The following is a 6,560-nucleotide window of genomic DNA, read 5'->3' on the forward strand; positions in this document are numbered from 1 at the left end:
GTGAGGTGTCAAAGATAGAGAAAGCAACAAATGATCAATGTTCAATTATTTTAAATCTTAAATGATATCACTTTCTCTTCAGTGTGTCATTTATTGGTGCATGGCCACAGATAAATTATGAAAGTTTTCTTAATATTAATATTTTTAAATTAGATTGATATATGTTTTGGTAATGTGGAAGTAGATGGACAGTACTGTGCAAAATTATTGAGCAATGTGAGCAAACAAAATACGTGTTTTTTTTTTTAAATAGTTTTTTCACTTGCAATTCAAAAACAAATTGTCAGATTTCAGAACAAAATACCAATATAAGTAACTTTACAGGAGAAGGAAAAACACACACACATGCACACACACACACACACACACACATGCACATGCACACACACACACACACATATATATATATATATATATATATATATATATATATATACTTTCATTCTAAGTCATTTTGTATCGCTTCTACATGTTAGATGTTCTACTAGATGTTAATGATGACTTATAACATACCCCTAAAGTCATAAATTAAACCTAACAAATCTATGTTGAATGAATGAATTGTTAAATATGTTTAAAGCATTACTGTTAAACACAGGAAACTATTAAAAATGGCATCAGAGGATCTCTAATCCTGAACACTCATTAAGATTGTGAAGATCTGTAAATATGCAGATTCATGCAAATACATACTTAGGGCACTGTTTCTAAACCCCACCCTTTTCCCCACTACCCTGCAAGACAGAACAGAAACTCAACTCCCACCATGACTTTAATAATTAGAAAAATTCAGTCTTTCTGTCGCTCTGGCACCAGTCACTGGATTTCACTCGCTCAGATTTGAGTCTTTGTTCTCTAAGCTTGCCTTAGGGCAGCCTCAGTGAGCTGGAATAGCTAGTGCTTTAGCCCTCTTGCTACACAACTATTATCCTCTGGTGCTAACAATGGTATAAATGAAAATAGCTAAAGCTAAAAGCTCCACACACAAAAAAACATCTATCTTCTCAGATTTGAGTCTTTATTCTCTAAATTTGCATCATTGAAGCTTCAATGAGCCAGAATGAACCTGTGCAGCTGTGTGTTCAGCTGTTTGAGCCTTCTCCCCAAGCTAATCCTAGCTTCTTGTGCTAACATCTAGGGGCGCATTTGCAGGACCACACCATTTGACGTTGGTGGTATTAGAGTGGGATGTGAAGGATGAGGAAACAGGGGGAGAAGGTTCTCCTTCTTAGCTCAGATGCTCCTAAGATGAGCCAGCTTAGCCAGCAGTTTGTTATCGGCAGCGTGGATTCAAGCCACTTCCCGAAGCTGTTGTTAGTATTTGGGGCTCGTGCACTGGCCTTCTGCTCTCTGACACATCCTCTCATTATCATATTTTCATATATTTGATTGTGGTAGGCAGCACAACACAATGGTAAGTGCTGTTACATCATATCAACAGCTAGGTTCGATTCCCTGGTCGGGCAACCAGGGTCTTTTCAGTGTGGAGTTGCACGCTCTCCCAGTTTTTGTGTGGGTTTCCTCCCACAATCCAAAGACATGCAGTCAGGTTGACTGGACATGCTAAATTGTCTGCCCTGTAATGAACTGCTGACCTATCCAGGGTCCTGCCTTTCACCCGATGCATGCTGGGATAGAAGGATAAGTGGCTTAGAGAATGTATAGTTGGATGGATAGTGGTAGGTTCAAGCTCATTCGTAACATACCGAAATATAGCTGCTATGTGGCATCTCTTCAGTCACTTTATTCGGACCTACTGACAAAGCTTGTGCTTTCAATGGAAAAATATGAACTCGACATTATAATAACACATTTGATAACCATAATAATCCATTCAAGAGGATTAAGCCTTTGAAACTTTTGAATGAAAAAAATAAAATGAAAACATTTAAGTTGATATGTTAAAGTTTGAAAAACACTCATTATTACATTTTTCTCTCATATTCATGGCATTGAATTTTGTGGCCTAATTGGCAATTTATTTTGTGTTCTACAGCATAATAGAAATAATATCTTTGACTTCTAAGGGTTAAAGGAGATGCTGGAGGATGTGTGGTGGAAAAGCAGAGCAGATGCAGAATGTGTCTCTGTGCTCTCTGTACACTGTCTCTTCTGTTAACACGCACAGCCTGAGGGTTTGACTTGTACACTTGCAGGCTTAACGGGTGACAGCTCAGTCAGACCTGTACTGCATCACACACATTCTCAGCTCTATCTGTAACTGCAGACAAGATAAGAGTAAATGCAAACAAATACATGCGCTGATACTACTTACGTGCATGTGCGAATGCACACTCATACATGTTCTTTGTATATGCATGTGAACACATATCCATGCACATGAGCACATACAAACCTATATACTCTCAAACTTACCTGCACATATGCTAATCATCTCATCATAAGCATAGAAATCTCAACTTTGTTTTATCTCTACACTTCAGTTCCCTGTTATTATAAGGCTTCTTAGTTTGGGTCAAGAGTTTATTGCTAACTCGTGACCCTCTCAAGCTCTAAATATATTGGTGATTCATCCCTGCACCCGTGAAAGCCATGTGATTTTCTGCTAAATATGAGTATAAATAGACTAGGGGAAATTATGGACATGGTTTGGGCTCCTTTTAGTAAGTTAATTGGGATAATTGGGGCTTTTTTAATAAGATAACATGCTTAGTGTCTATATTTAGAGCCTTTATTTTAATCAGCTAAGCAGATGGCACAAGTGGGATGCCTATGTTAAAGATGAAAGCTTAGATGTTCGAAGCTAGAATTTTAAACCAAAGACAGATAATTGATGGCGTTGTTTCAGTTAAATAAGACTGCTTTAAAAGTCTCTTTTAAACAGTAGTATGAAACAGTGATAAATGTGTGCTATAAGATTGGGTTTAATTCACCTCCATTTCAGCTTATTTATTTTGTGTAGTTCATTTTGCTACAGACATTGTCACAAAGCTTTCCAGGAATATAGTCCAAGCCCTTAATGTGTACTGCTGAGGGCAGCAGTCACAAGAAAAACTGCAAGCATGAGGATGAACAGAGTCTTATAAGAGGAACCCATCCTCCATATAGCTTGCAGTTAGACTGCTAATCCAAAAAAAATTGGAACACCAGACTCTTCTCCATATACATGAGCATGTTTTCCTTATTGGGTTGCAATTAACACATTTACCAACAGAACAATATTGTGTAAATATTTGTGACAGGATTTGTGACTAGCTTGAGAATAATGGCATAAAATAAAGGCTTTATTAAATTTCACAGCAGTGGGCTTCATTCACTGACTCAATTCTTAAGAAGAAATTTCGGTAACGCTTTCTATGAATGTCACATTTGTAAGCATCTATAAACACATTCATAACATATTATAATGTATTCCTAAGGCATTATAAACATGGCTGTACATATTTATAAAAATGCATTACACGTTATAGCCATGCTTATTATGCATTATGAATTGTTAACTAAGTACTCTTTGTAACAATTTATCAGAGCTCATAAGTTGTATTAGTCTGCTCTGAGTAAAGTGAAGCATACTGTAATAAAGTCTCCACTAGTGTTAAGAGTGAGGCTTCAAGTTGAAGTATTTACTGAAGAATTTACTGAAACACTAAAACATACACAATAAAGCTCATTACAGGCTTCAAATTTCAGAGTTTAAACTGGTGCTGCCATCAGTGTTTATAATGCATTGCATTAACAATTCATAGTGTATAATAAACATGGCTATGAAGTGTAATTCAATGTAATTCATTTTATCAATACTTGTGAATGCATTATAACATGTTATAAATGCATTTATAGATGCTTACAAATGTGACATTCATAAAAAGTGTTATCAAAGTTTCTTCTTAAAACCCAATTGCTCAATTTCCATGAAGATTCTGACATCCACCAATGTTTTCTCATTTGGGATTTGTTCTTAGGTGAGAACAGAGAACACTTGTGAGTTTAGGACCTTTCTCAAGAACAAACTGAAGAAAAAACTTAAGATATTTTTGAATGAGGCCGAATGATCTCAGACCTTTCAAGAGTTTGGACCACTTTTGCACAAAGATGTGCTTTTAACAATTGTTTGGAAAATAAAACTGGCAAATTATTATTTACATGTAATTATTTCCTACTTTGATCTCTTATTAACAACAAACGATCCAGTAGTCAAGATCTTTGATGCTTTTGAACTTGGGAGTTGACAGAAACTTCTGAGAGTATCTTGGGCAGCAAAATTATGGATCATATGGATCCCTGACCTGCACAACACAAAAATTATGGTTCTTCAAGGGGTTTTAAGTAAAGAAAATGGTTCTACATACAACCAAAACCTCAAAGGCATGATTAAAGGGTTCTTTGCATCATGAAAGGGTTCAGAGTGATAGAGAATGTGCTGTAGATGGTTCTATATACATACTTTTTGAAAAGGGTTCTGTACAGCACCAAACATGGTTCTTCTGTTATAAGAGCACACTTAGAAAGGATAGTTCTTCAAGGGTTCTTTAGTAAAGAAAATGGTTCTGTACAGAACCATGAGCACTCAAAGAACCCTTTGCATGATTAGAGGGTTCTTGCAAAAGGGTTCTTCAAATTGATGGCGTATGGTGCTACATAGAACCATTTTTGAAAAGTGTTCTAAATAGCACCAAAAAGGTTTCTTCTATTGTTACAGGCTAGATATCATAACAGTAGCAGAACATTTTTCAAACAGGTTCTATATAGAACCATACAAAGAAATTATCCATAAACCTGAATCCTTTCATGATGCAAAGGACCCTTTAATCATCCTTTAATCTAGTGTTCATGGTTCTGTGTAGAATCATTTTCTTTACTGAAGAGCCCTTGAAGAACCATCGTTTTTAAGCGTACAGGTCAAACCTCACCTCTCCCACATACCCTGGATAACTAGTCTTATTTTGGACATATTCCAATGAGTAGGTTCTTCTCATAAAAGACAGTTATGTGTAGAAGAGAACAACCAGCAACAAGATGGATGGAGACAATCAGGAGAACCATGAACAAGCCATTTAGATGCCTGGACACTCAACAAGAAGGACATGACATTCTGTTTGGTCTTTAAGCTTCTTAATTATTTGTTTATGGCACTTAATAACATTAATAATGGTTTTCATACCAGAAGAGACACTTTAATGGACTTGAAGCAAAGTGTGCTGAAGGATTAGCAAGTAGCTGTTTGTACTGTTAAGAGCCCCTTGGCAGGTTTTCTTTTCTTTCCTAATCGGAAAGTAACTGAGATAAATTAATCTATTATGAAAGAAAGTAAGGTGTTATTTAACCCTTTAAGGTCATAAAACAGTGGCTCTATCTCAGATCTCCTGCTTTAATTCTGTAATTTCTCAGTGCTGTTGTGGCATTTATTTAATATGTAAAGGACAGCATTTAAAAACTTTGTAGATTTTTTATTTTGTTTGAGTTGAAAACTGCATTTTTGAGCAAGAAATCACAAAATTGGTTTGTATTGCTGAAAAGTTTGCTCTGAGGTCTACATGTGCATTACAATTGAAGCCTGAATCCTGACCCATACCCACATGGCTGGAGTTGATTGACAGACAAATTTTCCTCAGATAAACTGGTATTTAACACATCTGTAATCCACCAATACATGGAATAATATCAGTATATTTTTGTGGAATTGCACAGCAGCATCCACCCTCTTCTGATCACCTGTTGGCCCTGCTTCTCTGAAGTTTGTCTTACTACTGCTGCTACTGCAGGAATGCTTATTCATTTGGGCAAAAAGAAATATCTGGTGTAAGCATTCCAACCTTACATATTCCTTCATCATCCATGGTGTGACTAAAGTACAGTTGAACTTAAAACTTGGTGTCATTCAGGGACACATTTACCCACTCATCATATTTTGGAGCTATGCTGAATGGAATTATAGACTATAATTTTGGAATGTTGTGAGAGAGAGAGAGAGAGAGAGAGAGAGAGAGAGAGAGAGAGAGAGAAAATATGTGAAATTTATGTAGACATAATCCTTAAAATCAAACAAATCTAACATATAAACAAAATCCCTCATTATAAAACAAACCTGAGCAGAGCACAATGTCTATTATGAAAAACTGGCCCGAACCCAACCCAACACCAGATGTTTGTCCGACCCTGTTCGGTTGTTTTACCCGATTTTCTCCCCAATTTAGTCGTCTCCAATTCCACCCGCTACCAATGCTAGGAGGGTGAAGGCTAGCACAGGCTTCCTCCAAGACCTGTGAAACCAACCAACGCTTTTTTACAAACTGCCACTCACGCAACGTCACGGGACAGCCAAACGCGCTTGGAGGAAAGCTCCAACCGCCAGATCTGTTACGTCAGCTACGCTATCTGTTACACTTGCGCTGACTACCATCGGATGACTACATCCTATCCAGCCACCCAGAGAGAGCGAGGCCAAATGTGCTCTCTTGGACTCCTGACTACATTTACATTTATTTATGGCATTTGGCTGACACTCTCATCCAGTGCGACTTACAATTTGATTGTTTTTTACACAGGTGGGCGAAGGTAGTGTTAAGAGTCTTGCCTAAGGACTCTTATTGGTATAGTGT

The 6,560-nt window shown here is 37.1% G+C and overlaps 1 protein-coding gene across 5 annotated transcripts in view; it reads left to right on the top strand.

The window, feature by feature from the left end:
• nbeab (neurobeachin b) overlaps positions 1-6,560 on the top strand; it is a 481,645-nt gene that overhangs the window by 243,945 nt on the left and 231,140 nt on the right. The window lies entirely within an intron of this gene.

Source organism: Pygocentrus nattereri, chromosome 17 (genome assembly GCF_015220715.1).
Source record: "Pygocentrus nattereri isolate fPygNat1 chromosome 17, fPygNat1.pri, whole genome shotgun sequence".
NCBI lineage: Eukaryota > Metazoa > Chordata > Actinopteri > Characiformes > Serrasalmidae > Pygocentrus > Pygocentrus nattereri.